The sequence below is a fragment of the Schistocerca piceifrons genome, chromosome 4, assembly GCF_021461385.2.
Source record: "Schistocerca piceifrons isolate TAMUIC-IGC-003096 chromosome 4, iqSchPice1.1, whole genome shotgun sequence".
Taxonomy (NCBI): Eukaryota; Metazoa; Arthropoda; class Insecta; order Orthoptera; family Acrididae; genus Schistocerca; species Schistocerca piceifrons.
Genome location: NC_060141.1, coordinates 210712800 through 210727753, shown reverse-complemented (window position 1 = coordinate 210727753; position 14954 = coordinate 210712800). Strand labels below are relative to the sequence as shown.

Genomic DNA, 14954 nt, shown 5'->3' with positions numbered 1-14954 from the left:
CTTAAAAGAGGAGCCGGGCAAGGCCGCCTCACAGCTAACGGCGCGGCGCCGCTCACCGCTAGGTCCAAGATCTGTTACTGTTTGCGTTACGACAAGGACGCTGCCTGGATATCAGCTACACCGAACTTTTGCAACTACAACAATACTCTCCAATAATACTTCGAAGTGCATGACTGAGGGTATTTCTCATTGTACCGCGTATTGGTTTCTTGTAGGCATTTCGCGTACGGAGCAAGCGATAGTGACTTCGTAATTGCCCCTGTATTCTGTCGTTATACACTGATTAAAACTGCTTTGTGACTGACGTTTCGGCTAGTTGAGTGGTACGCTACGGTCTTCAGTCAATCGCAGCTTTTTCTCGGGCTCTACAATCTCGCTGTGTTGCCTGCTCTGCCCGCACCTTACTTGCCTAGTGAAGCAGCCTGCAGAGAATGAAAGGGGTCAGGACGCAAGGATGGCAAGTGAGGGAACGAACCGCCAAGTACGCTGTGATTTTTGGATGTTCTGGTTGCGTCACTACGAAAATATTTTCATACCAGTAAAGCAGAACTGTATCTGTAGCTTAAGGTAGTACAATGGTTGATGTTATACGGAATAAAAATATTAAAAAGAACAATTTCAGATCCCCAATCTTTGTCAAGAGGTCCTAAATCAACTATTTGGTGATTCACTTTGTTTCTTTCGTGTCTTATAGTCTCACATCGTAGCTTGCCTTTTGTGGTCACAGTTATTACGGTGTTTTGAAATTAAGAAACACAGCAGTTCATTCGGGGAGCTTGCAGTGAAAAATGTGGTCGCTTGATACTTTTACTGGACTTAATATCGTATCTTATTGTTTACGAAATGTAGCCATCATCGAAAACTGTATGTTGTCTAGAACGAAGAAAACAGACATTTTAACGGTAGTTTAAGGACTCGCTTTTGATCAACTTGAGCAAGCCTTTAATAATAGTTAAAGGCGCTTCAGTCTGGAACCGCGCTACCGCTACAGTCGCAGATTCGAATCCTGCCTCGGGCATGGATGTGTGTGATGTCCTTAGGTTAGTTAGGTTTAAGTAGTTCTAAGTTCTAGGGGACTGTTGACCTCCGATGTTAAGTCCCATAGTGCTCAGAGCCATTTTTGAGAGCAGGGATACAGCAAAATACAATGTCAGACGCAGATTGGAAGAGGCGTAAGGGGTCACGAATCATTACCAACAACCATGATTTTAAAGGTAATTATCGAAGGTCATTCGAAGGTTGAGCTTTGTTTCAAGGCAATCCCTGTTTGTGACGTTGGATTTGGAAAGGGAAAACAGATTTGTACTTTAAGTTTTAATTAACGTGTTTATTGGCAAAAATAAATGTATCAGTGTATATACGTTTCTGTGGCATTTGCAAGACAGAACAAACACAAATGAAACTTAGATCGTTGATTTACAAGTCGCTGGATGAGCCTTCTCGCCTCTCATTCCTCCGGATGCCTCTTCAGATTTGTATCTAACATTGTATTTTGCTGTATCCCACCTCTATTCCGACTTAATCCCTACTAGAACTAAAAACTAATTTTTTTAATTAGACCTTAACTGAACCTTTCCACGACCTTGAATAATGTATCACAATAAACCTAAAATTTGCTGCTCTTTTGAAATCTTGAATCAAATATTAAAGTTCCCATTAAAAAAAAAATCCCTTTAACCTCCAGATCATCTTAAAAATCACGTTCAAGGTCACGGCCATTGGTAGCAAGGCATGGCCCTTTTTGCCATCTACAACAGTAATCTAAAACATGTTGCTGTATCGCATGTTCATTCCGATTTACTCTCTATTATGGATTAAAATAGTCCACCATGTGTATAGGCACTGCAGACAGCCACGTACCACTGCCGCTTAAATTCCACTGAACTCATAGGTGCTCAAGATAAAATTTATGTGGCATGTAATAACAAAAAATATAAGTTAGCAGAAGCAAAAAGCCTGAGTTTCGCTTCACTGTACCTAAGGAGACGATTAACAGGAGATGTGTACGTTCCTACACTAATCACTTGTAATTGGTTCTTGAAACATTGCAAGTGGCTTTCGCTGAATAGGTCTTGATCTAAAAAACTCTGCCAGGTTAGGCTTTTCAGCATTTCCGTGACTCTCTCCCAGGAGTGAAACACACGTGGCACCATTCCGGCTGGCCTTTCCTGCGATTGTTCAGTATCTCCCGTTAGTGCAACATGGTACGGGAGCAATGCTCGGAAATGTGTGCCACTGGTGTCTTGCAAGGTATCTTCTATGTAGACAGACTGCACCCTCTCAATGTGCTACCAACGATTCGAAGCCTGTCAGATGGTATCTGTTCTTTCGGACATGTCCGAAAGAACGCATACCAAATTAGTGTATATATATATATATATATATATATATATATATATATATATATATATACACACACTAGTTAAGGCTAACCGGCCACTTGACCATCTTCTTCTGTACGAATGCACATACAGTGCCCGAACTCTTACGGGAATCGGCAACGCGCCGCGAGTAATGAGTATAATGGGCGGGGGCACTGCGAATGTAGTGCGGGACAATACGTTGAGAATGTCGGTTTCGCGGGAGGCGTGCCAGAGATAAATCCCTGCAGTCGCGCTATCCTCTGTGTCCTTGGTGGCTCAGATGGATAGAGCGTCTGCCATGTAAGCAGGAGATCCCGGGTTCGAGTCCCGGTCGGGGCACACATTTTCATCTGTCCCCGTTCACGTATGTCAACGCCTGTAAGCAGCTAAGGGTGTTCATTTCATTGTAATGTCACCTTCTTTACCTACGAACGAAACGGGTTGGACAAAACTAATCAAACATCGCGGAAAATGCATGCTTGAAAATAAATTCAGATGCCAGCCAGGCCTGCAGACTGCGCTGTGGTACTGGACCAAGAACGGCACCTCCGCAATGATCCCAATACAATGCAAGTGTCAGTCATTGTCAGAACAGTATTCCGTGTAACTGTGAGCCCATTATGTCGGAGCTAAGTGCATTCGAACGTGGTACTTGTTTGGTGGATGCTTCTGGAAACAAGCTAGTCGAAGTGCTTGTGTTACAAGAGGCATTGTATCGAGATTTATACCGCGTATGGGGAAGTGGAGAAAAACATCATCCCCTAAATCACAGCATGTACGAAAGTGTGCGTTCTATGATCGAAAGACGGTCACTGAAGAGGATTGTGACGAAAATTAAGACGACGACAGCTGCAAAAGTCATTGCAGAAGTGAATGTCTCACTCGCGAACGCTGTCAGCACCAAAACAACACGAAGAGAGCTCCTTAAGCAGGTAACTGCAGGGTGAGCTGGAATTCCAGGACTACACATTAATGTTGCGAATGGCTACTACAGGAAAATGTGGGGTCGAAGCCATAAAACCTGGTCTCTGCAGCAACGGAACAACGTCATTTGGTCGGATGTGTCTTGTTTCAGAATGTTTCCAACTTCTGGTCGAGTTTATGTCCCAAAAGTGAAACATGGTAGGGGTTTGGTGATTGTTTGTGCTTTCATGTCGTGGTATTCAATGGGCCCCGAAGGTTACTCTGCAAGGTCACATTACTGTCATCAATTATGTGACCGTTTTGGCTCATCAGGTACATCCAGTAGTACAATATTTGTTCCCCTTTGGCGGTCCAGGGCCCCCGTACACACAGTTCACATGTCCAGGATCCAGGACTGTTTTGTGACCACAGTTACCATATTACTGAGGTTTTGTGGTGTACTATGGAGAGAAGGGAGCATTATCGCTACCCATCTTGATCACCGTTGTCTGAATTTTTAACAATGTTGTAGAAAGAATGGTATAAAATTCCCTTGAAAACCGCAGAAGACTTACATCTATCCATTCCGAGATGACAAAGTTGTTTTGAATGCCAATAGTTTTTTGCACCGTATTAGGCATGGTAATGTGTTTTGTTTCCGATTTTATCGTATTTTTGTGTACCCCCTGTATGCTATCATTCTATTTGATATCCCCACAAATCGTGAAACACAGGTATTCGTAACAGTTGAATGAGTCCAGTTATGAGTGCAGATATTATAGTCATAGGATACTACTTTTTCATTCTGTGAAGTCTAGTTTTACATTTCAGAACATTTAAATCAAGTTGCCAATCTTCGCACCACTCTGAAATCTGTATGAATATTTAGTCAGCTTTTATCGCATAGTACTTGACTAGACGTAACTGCGTCACCTGTATAATTTCTTATATTACAATTAATATCGTCTGTCAGATCATTAATGTACAGCACGATCAGAAAGTGTCCTAAAACACTTCCCTGGAGCACGCTTGAAGTTACTTGTAAATCAGTTGATGTTTGTCCATAAAAGATAATGTGCTTCATCCTCCCTACCAATAAGTTCTCTGTCCAGTCACAAATTTCATTTGGTATCACACATGACAGAACCTTCAGTGATAAACGTTGGTACGGTAATGATCCAAATGAGTCAATTTCTGTCACTTCTTCCGGATCTGTCTCATCTTCTGCATTCGTTCATGTCTTTCCATACTAGTGTGTTATCACGTGGAAGTCACATTAAACACCTTTGTATATCCCATTCTGTCGATTCCAACAACTCCGCTCTTTCTCCTATAACTAGTTCGCTTGGTGCGCTGCAGTGGCTGTACCGACAACCATGCAAATCCAGAACTACACACACACACACACACACACACACACACATACACACACACATACACACGCGAACGCGCGCGCGCGCGCTCTACATGTCTTCTCCCAATAAAACTGTTGACAGTCCCTCTTCCAGAAGACAATGAAAACTGCCCTAATATTTACATGTTCCATTAGGCCTAACTTTTCCTTCCCTCCTCTGCCAAGCATCAGGACTCCTCCAGTGTCTCCCACCTGCTACTTTATCCTTTATGCAAATTACCAGACATCTGAGCAATCTAAAGAAGGCATCAGCACTGTCTTGTTCAGATCCGAGTTGACGGCTGTAACATGTCATTCAGAATGTTATGTAGTTTCCGTGTTAACCCATAAAGAGTTTTCTCTGCCCTCCCACTTGGAAATATTGAGTTGCGAATGTTCATTGTTTACTATATCTAAGTCACAGCAGATCACTGAAGCCGAAAATATTTAGCACAAAACTCCGTACATAGGGCTTCGTAGCAGTGTCTTGGGTTGTTTCACAAAGTGAGAATTAAATGTAGTGCAGAAAGCCTGCAGATAAACCGGGTCGTAGTTTCGGAAATTGCTGGAGGAGGAGGAGCTAAGAGTTTCACGTACCTTCGACATCGAGGATCATTAGAGATGGAGGACAAGCTCGGATTAGGCAAGGATAGGGAAGGAAATCGGTCGTACCCTTTTAAAGGAACCATCCCGGTATTTGACTCAAGAGAATTAGAGAAACCACGGAAAACCTGGATGAACGTCGTCCTTCCGAATACGAGTATGGTGTGCGGACCACTGCGCTACATCACTCGGTGACACCGTGAGTAAATTCATGTATATGGTTGCCACGGTGCACTGTAATATGCACAGCATAGAGTCTCACGGCAACGCTGAACAAATCGTCGCCATTTGCTCTGTTATGAGCAAACGTCCTGTTGTTTATTGTACCTCTTTACTTCTCCCCTGCTTTTAAAGCAGGTAATGGAAAAACTGTTCCATGGTCCGTGCAGCTTTTAAGGAGCGGCTATAAACAGCTTTAAGGGGTATGGCCATAGAAGCAGACCCTGTAATACCTCCGCAATAAAAGTATAAGCTACGGCGACATTTTTGCCTGCATGGGCAATGTACTTTCTCTACTTTCACACAGCAGAGTGTCAGAAGTAAAAAAATGATAGTAATCACACTATTGACAGGCAAACGACGCTAGGTCTGCAAATATTCGGCTGCCTATGTGCGACAGGGGCGGAAAAAAAGGCTACTCGTGAAATACTTCCAAATACACTTATCACGAACGGATATCCCACCAAAAAGGAAACAAATGTCGTCAAGAACGAATATCTTATCAAGAGTGAATAGCTCACAGGGTGGTCTGTGAACTCTTTCGGAACATCCCTCTGTGTGCTGGAGAGGGAGTGCAACCCAGAACCTTGCCTCTCAAGGGAAATGCTCTTACCGATTGAATTAAGTAGGCACGACTCACGTCCTCCCCTCACAGTTTCACTTCTGCCAGGACCTGTCTCCTACTTTCGAAACAATCCTGCACACACTCTTAAACTAGTAAAATAGAGTGAAAGAATTGCGCAAAGAAATGACTTAGTCACAGCTAGGAATTGTTCCAGAATGAGTATTTATCACAAACTTTAAATCGTAAACGTCATCTGGTTTCTGACGATACACCGTCCTTTTAAATGATTACTCCTTCGCTTGGTGGAAAATCGCAAGTTGGAATATTGTGAATGAAGCAGAATAACGAACATGCCTATATGCCACTACCATCACTGTCGCCATCATCTTTTATGATCCTTCCAGCTATTTAGTGTAAATAATCCATAATTAAGGAGAACCGTCATTCAGATAAAAAGAGAAAATTTTGCAAGCCGCAACGGCGATACTTGCCCGCTGTCAACAGCAGCTTTAGATAGCGATTTGATAATGCCAATGATCTTTCCTGTTACATCGTTTGCGTTTACTGAAAACACCAGAGACGTCTGCAGGCTTTCGTAGCCGTTGTCACTGAAGGTAAATCTTTCTAGGTTGTTGGGCACAGTCATTTTCCTCTTCAAATTTTTTCTTCACAATCGACTTTTCGACTAGGTTCAGGATCGTTTGGTGTTCCCGTTTAGCTCTTCAAAAAAAGAAATCGAAAGAGGAACATAAGGTGACGCTATTATCTGTAAGATGACGTCTTTGCTTGACGCCCTATTACCTTTCCTTGCCAGAACCTGAAGTTATTTTAGTTTGTGTGGAACACGCTTGATCTAATATGAAGTAGAGGGGCATACTCTATCGAGCAACTCGCATCTATCTGAAGGCTCTACACATTATCGACCATAGGTAATTAGTCGACGATGTGGCAAAGTGTCGAACGCCTTTCGGCCATCTTGGAATACGGAATCTATCAGTTTACTTGGATCCCCTATTTACAAGGTACAGTGTTTGAATGCAGCAAAGTGTGATTCACGTAAGTGGTTTACCTAGAATTCGGTTTGATTCACTGAGAGACGTTTCTTTTCATAGAGGTACTTAAAAGTGTTTGACTTAAGAGTATACTCTACGTACCTGCAACAGCCTGACGTTAGCTACATTAGTCTACAGTTCCTCCATCCGATTTTTTACCCTACTGGTGAACTCTACAGCCCGCGCTCGTTTTCAGTCACCTGGAAACATTCCCTACTCTTTCAGTATCCACTAGGAAAGGAGTTAATTCCGCAGCGTATTCGACTTAAAATCTAACACGAATTCAATCAGGGATTGGAATATTACTCACTTTGAGGAGTTTCGACTGTTTTTCAGTACGTGGATGCTTGTATAGATACCTCTCAATTTCGATTCTTCACAGCAGTAAGACATGGCCATGGTGACATCCTCATGAGTTTTTTTTTTTTTTTTTTTTTTTTTTAATGTACCGATATTCGCAGCAATACCCTACTCCACAAGCTACCCGAAAAAGGCCTCGCGATCTGACTCAAACAGAATGGTGGATGGAAACTCTGAAGAAATTTCTCTTCACTACATGATCGAAGGTACCCGGAAACTCCAATGTAATGCAAAACTAATCACTAGATGCTGCGAGAGGCGGATGTCAGAATAAAAGGAGGCGGGTAGTATGGTGAGTAAAGAAGCTGTGAACAGCGAAATGAATTTGTCAGGTGAGCTCAGTGACTTCGAACGTGGGCTAGTCATTGGATGTAACCGACCAACAAATCCGTAAGGAACATTTCAGCCTTTCTAAAGCTGCAAGTCGACTGTGTGTGATGTACTTATGAATTTCAAACGCCAAGGAACAACTAAATCAAGACCAGGTAATCCTCATGTATTAACAGACAGGGACATTCAAGCACTGTGAGGAATGGTGGTAAAAAATCATTGCAATCAGTGGAGGGAATCAGTTGTGAGCTCCAAAGTGCAACCCAGAACGCACATAGCTATACGTAGGGAGTCAAGAAGAATAGAATACAGTGTCAGCGCTCCTCCTCCTACACATTTTGTAGTTAATGCTACACTCTGCGATCAAAAGTATCCGGACACCTGGCTGAAAGTGACTTACAAGTTCGTGGCGACCTCCATCGGTAATGCTAGAATTCAATATGGTGTTGGCCAACGCTTAGCCTTGATGACAGCTTCCACTCTCGCAGGCATACTTTCGATCAGGTGCTGGAACGTTTCTTGGGAAATGGCAGCCCATGCTTAACGGAGTGCTGCACTGAGGAGAGGTATCGATGTCGGTCGGTGAGGCCTGGCACGAAGTCGGGATTCCGAAACATCGCAAAGGTGTTCTATAGGATTCAGGTCAGGACTCTGTGTAGACCAGTCCATTACATGGACGTTATTGTCGTGTAACCACTCCGCCACAGGCCGTGCATTATGAACAGGTGCTCGACAGTGTTGAAAGATGCATTCGAGCATCCCTGTATTGCTCTTCAACTGTGGTGCTTAAAACTTCAATGTAGGCCTGTGCTGTGATAGTACCACGCAAAACAAGGGGTGCAGGCCACCTCCATGAAAAACACGGCTACACCATAACACGACCGCCTCCGAATTTTACAGTTGGCACTACACACGCTGGCAGATGACGTTCACCGGGCATTCGTCATACCCACAGCCTGCCATCACATCGACACATTGTGTACCGTGATTCGTCACTCTACACAACGTTTCTCCACTGTTATATCTTCCAATATTTACACTCCTTACACCAAGCGAGGCGTCGTTTGGAATTTACCGGCGTGAGTTGTGGCTTATGAACAGTCGATCGACCATGAAATACAAGTTTTCTCACCTCTCGCCTAACTGTCATAGGACTTGTAGTGGATGCTGATGCAGTTTGGAATTTCTGTGTGATGGCCTGGATAGATGTCTGCGTATTACACATTACGACACTCTTCAACTGTCAGCGGTCTCTGTAGGTCAACAGACGATGTCGGCCTGTACGCTTTTGTGGTGTGCGTGTCCCTTTACGTTTCCACTCCACGATAACATCGGAAACAGTGGACCCAGGGATGTTCAAGAGTGTGGAAATCTCGCGTACAGACGTATGACACAAGTGACACCAAATCACCCGACCAAATTCTAAGTCCGTGATTTCCGAAGATCGCCCCATTCTATTGTCTCACGATGTCTAATGACTTCTGGAAACTACTGATGTCGCTGATACGGAGCACCTAGCAGTAGGTGGCAGCACAATGCACCTAATGTGAAAAACGTATGTTTTGGGGGGTTTCCGGATACTTGTGATCACATAGTGTAAGTTACGCTTGAGGTGGTGTGTGAAAAGCTACATCACTGGACATTGGATGACTGGAAATGTGTTATTTGGAGTGATGAATTTCACTATACCCTGCAGCAGCCCGATCATAGGGTTTGGGTTTGACGAATCCCTGGAGAACGTTATGTGCCATCACATGTAGAGAGGAGATGGCGCAGTGGTTTGCATGGTGGACTTACATTCTACAAGGCGACGGTTCAAATTGCAATCCAATCATCCAGATTTAGATTGCTCATGATTTCTCTAAATCGCTCCAAGAAACTGTCGCGTTGTTTCGTTCGAAAAGGACGCGGCCTATTTCCTTCCTCCGTTCTTTCGCAAACTAAGCTTGTGCTCTGTCTCTAATGATTACAGTGTTGTTGGGTCGTTAAACTCTAATCTTCCTTTTTTTGTTACGGTATTTGGATGTATTTTTCACGCATTCTGCGCTTAACAAAATACTAACTGAGGAAAGATACAAACACATTTACGGCATTGTGTACAGTGCACAGTAGCGGGACAAATTAGAGACGAGACTGATAGCAGCCGAATAACGATACACTCTTCACGAAATAACATCTGTGTGGTAATGGTCTGTGGACGGTTGTTGTTGTTGTTGTGGTCTTCAGTCCAGAGACTGGTTTGATGCAGCTCTCCATGCTACTCTATCCTGTGCAAGCTTCTTCATCTCCCAGTACCTACTGCAGCCTACATCCTTCTGAATCTGCTTAGTGTATTCAACTCTTGGTCTCCCTCTACGATTTTTACCCTCCACGATGCTCTCCAATACTAAATTGGTGATCCCTCGATGTCTCAGAACATGTCCTACCAACCGATCCCTTCTTCTAGTTAAGTTGTGCCACAAGCTCCTCTTTTCCCCAATTCTATTCAATACCTCCTCATTAGTTATGTGATCTACCCATCTAATCTTCAGCATTCTTCTGTAGCACCACATTTCGAAAGCTTCTATTCTTGAAGTCCTTTGCTGTCTCTGACAGAATTACAATATCATCGACGAACCTCAACGTTTTTATTTCTTCTCCATGGATTTTAATTCCTACTCCGAATTTTTCTTTTGTTTCCTTTACTGCTTGCTCAATATACTGATTGAATAACATCGTGGAGAGGCTACAACCCTGTCTCACTCCCTTCCGAACCACTGCTTCCCTTTCATTCCCCTCGACTCTTATAACTGCCATCTACTTTCTGTACAAATTGTAAATAGCCTTTCGCTCCCTGTATTTTACCCCTGCCACCTTCGGAATTTGAAAGAGAGTATTCCAGTCAACATTGTCAAAAACTTTCTCTAAGTCTATAAATGCTAGAAACGTAGGTTTGCCTTTCCTTAATCTTTTTTCTAAGATAAGTGAACGGTCACATCCCTGAAAACTACTGGCCTCCTAAGAGTCCCGTTCGGAGCCGAATGCAACAGCATTGGGTTGAGTTAGATGTCTGACTTCAGATCCCGGAGAACACATTACTGCCTTCTCTGGTTTCAGCTTTTGAGGAAGAATATGCTACCATTCCTCCAGAGACATTCACACACCTCACTGAAAGGGCTCCCAGCTGAGTTCAAGCGGTCATAAAGAGAAAAGGTGGACACGCCGCATAGTAATGTCTACTGACAAATGTCCCGTTACTTTTGACTACATCATGTATGTAACCTCCATGAATTAGCAATTAACACCTGACACATTAGGTCGTAAAATGAACTACGCACAGACAGCTTTATTGACTTCGCTGTACAACTGATTACGTGAAACACCGAGGCGTCTGTGGTACGATGAACGATGTCGTTGCGTTGAGAAGACCGGAATGAGCCTGGCAGACGCAGCCTTGGTCGTTATATCTGTAATATCTACTGATGTTTCGCCACATTTAGTGGGCACGTCGGCAGTGAAGGGTACTCCAGCTAATTGGATGGCCCCTGGAGCTGTCCCCGACCTGCAGACTCAGCGTTCAACCGAGCGGCGCTCCTTATTACGCAGCGGATCACTTTATTTAAACGGCACAAGAAATTCTATCACAGGGGAGTTAATGGAACCCTGGGACATACTGACGTCCTTTCACACAAAAAAGTGTTCTACTAACTGAGAATGCACGCCCGATTTCAGCGTCTACATTCCTTACTGCATCGGAAATTACGAACGCTGAGCAGATGTTCCCGTCTATTAGCTACGGCGATGGTGCCGTTCACGAATGTCAAATGTCACACACCACTCGTTGAGCGAAAATGATACGCGTTACGCTAACATGCTCGAAAGGCAAATGTTGGGTGCGAGAAATAGCTGCAAACGAAAGTTCTGACAGCGTACAGATTATTTTATATGACACGGTACTGCGTCTCATACATAGCACGTTACAGACAAAATCCATCCGATTCCTAAGATTGTCTCTTCTACATGAGTGAGGACACAAAATTCGTGCAAATTTTAACTAACGCATGGGACTAGGACATTGTTATTTACCAGTTCTAAACATGGTAGATTTTCAGCAACCGTATACACACTACTGGCCATTAAAATTGCTACACCACGAAGAGGACGTGCTACAGAGGCGACATTTAACCGACAGGAAGAAGATGCTGTCATATGCAAATGATTAGCTTTTCAGAGCATTCACACAAAGCTGGCGCCGGTATCAACACCTACAACGTGGTGATATGAGGAAAGTTTCCAACCGATTTCTCATACACGAACAGCAGTTAACCGGCGTTGCCTGGTGAAACGTTGTTGTAACGCCTCGTGTAAGGAGGAGAAATGCGTACCGTCACGTTTCCGACTTTGATAAAGGTCGGATTGTAGCCTGTCGCGATTGCTGTTTATCGTATCGCGACATTGCTGCTCGCATTGGTAGAGATCCAATGACTGTTGGCAGAAAATTGAATCGGTAGGTCCAGGAGTGTAATACGGAACGCCGTGCAGGATAACAACTGTCTCGTATCACAAGCAGTCGAGATGACAGGCATCTTATCCGCATGGCTGTAACGGATCGTGCAGCCACGTCTCGATCCCTGAGTCAACAGATGGGGACGTTTGCTAGACAACAACCATCTGCACGAACAGTTGGACGATGTTTGCAGCAGCAAGGACCATCAGCTCGGAGACCATGGCAGCGGTTACCCTTGACGCTTAATCACAGACAGGAGCGCCTGCGATGGTGTACTCAACGATGAACCTGGGTGCACGAATGGCAAAACGTCATTTTTTCGGATGAATCCAGTTTCTGTTTACACCATCATGATGGTCGCATCCGTGTTTGGCGGCATCGCGGTGAACGCACATTGGAAGCGTATATTCGTCATCGCCATACTGGCGTATCACCCGGCGTGATTGTATGGGGTGCCATTGGTTACACGTCTCGGTCACCTCTTGTTCGCATTGACGGCACTTTGAACAGTGGACGTTACATATCATATATGTTACGACCCGTGGCTCTACCCTTCATTCGATCCCTGTGAAACCCTACATTTCAGCAGGATAATGCACGACAGCATGTTGCAGGTCCTGTACGGGCCTTCCTGGATACAGAAAATGTTCGACTGCTGCCGTAGCCAGCACATTCTCCAGATCTCTCAGCAATTGAAAACGTCTGATGAATGGTGGCCGAGCAACTGGCTCGTCACAATGCGCCAGTCACTACTCTTGAGGAACCGTGGTATCGTGTTGAAGCTGCATGGGCAGCTGTACCTGTACACGCCATCCCAGCTCTGTTTGACTCAATGCCCTGGCGTATCAAGGCCGTTATTACGGCCAGAGGTGGTTGTTCTGGGTACTGATTTCTCAGGATCTATGCACCCAAATTGCGTGAAAATGTAATCACATGTCAGTTCTAGTATAGTATATTTTTCCAATAATACCCGTTTATCATCTGCATTTCTTCTTGGTGTAGCAATTTTAACGGTCAGTAGTGTATGTATCAACGGTGAAACAACTCAGCCAACCGGTAGCAAATAACTGTTAAATACATTGAGCTTGGTTTCGACACTCTAAGGATGTTTTAGTCAAAATGAAATTTTTAAGCTGCAATGTTACATTGCGAGAATGCAACAGTCGAAGTATAGGGAAGACATGGTCAAGTAAAGAATTAATTTAATTTTTGACTTTAGCATGTCTGTTCCATACTCTTACTGTTGCCTACTCGCAGTTTTACTTTACGGCTACTAAAATTTCATTCTGAGGACTACATCCTTAGAGGCGCCGAAACCTATGTCAATACATTAACTATTATCTGCAACCGGTTGGCTGTGTTATTTCTTCGCTGATGTCTTTTACAAAAGAACCACCGATTTTACAAGCATGCACATAAAGCCGTGGGGGTACTTTCAACACTTACGTTTAGGATCAAAGTTTTCATTCACCTTTCACGTACTTTTCTTCTGTGTTATACCGAAGGGGCATGAAACGGAAGCAGTGGTTGGGAAGGGAGTGAGACAGGGTTGTAGCCTACCCCCGATGTTATTCAATCTGTATATTGAGCAAGCAGTAAAGGAAACAAAAGAAAAATTCGGAGTTGGTATTAAAATCCATGGAGAAGAAATGAAAACTTTGAGGTTCGCCGATGACATATTAATTCTGTCAGAGACAGCAAAGGACTTTGAAGAGCAGTTGAACGGAATGGACAGTGTCTTGAAAGGAGGATGTAAGATGAACATCAACAAAAGCAAAACGAGGATAATGGAATGTAGTCGAATTAAGTCAGGTGATGCTGCGGGAATTAGATTAGGAAATAAGACGCTTGAAGTAGTGAGTTTTGCTATTTGGGGAGCAAAATAACTGATGCTGGTCGAAGTAGAGAAGATATAAAATGTAGACTGGCAATGGCAAGGAAAGCGTTTCTGAAGAAGAGAAATTTGTTAACATCGAGTATAGATTTAAGTGTCAGGAAGTCGTTTCTGGAAGTATTTGTATGGAGAGTAGCCATGTATGGAAGTGAAACATGGATGATAAATAGTTTGGACAGGAAGAGAATAGCAGCTTTCGAAATGTGGTGCTACAGAAGAATGCTGAAGATTAAATGGGTAGATCACGTGACTAATAAGGAGGTATTAAATAGGATAGGGGAGAAGAGGAGTTTGTGGCACAACTTGACAAGAAGACGGGACCGGTTGGTAGGACATGTTCTGACGCATCAAGGGATCACAAATTTAGCATTGGAGGGCAGCGTGGAGGGTAAAAATCGTAAAGGGAGACGAAGAGATGAATACACTAAGCAGATTCAGAAAGATGTAGGCTGCAGTAGGTACTGGGAGATGAAGAAGCTTGCACAGGATAGGGTAGCATGGAGAGCTGCATCAAACCAGTCTCTGGACTGAAGACCCCAACAACAACAATACCGTACGCACTACAAAGATACACACGATAGTCAGACTCCTCCTTTACTTATACGAAGATGTCTGGATTTACTTTAATTTCTGCAGCTCTGTAGCGTCGAACTTCACCCAGTGTTGTCCAAAGAGGAGGGACGAGGACTGCGTCCTTCACAAAAAACAACTGACCTCCCAACCGTTGAAAACTGAAACTTTTGGTTATGTTCTCGCAATTCCGGAAAAAGAAACATATCAAACGTT

General features: G+C 43.7%; 1 non-coding gene across 1 annotated transcript; it reads left to right on the top strand.

Moving 5' to 3' along the window:
• Nucleotides 1-2628: 2628 nt before the first annotated feature.
• Trnat-ugu lies at nucleotides 2629-2702 on the top strand. The gene has a single exon. It is a non-coding gene; the product is annotated as a tRNA-Thr (tRNA).
• Nucleotides 2703-14954: the final 12252 nt, after the last annotated feature.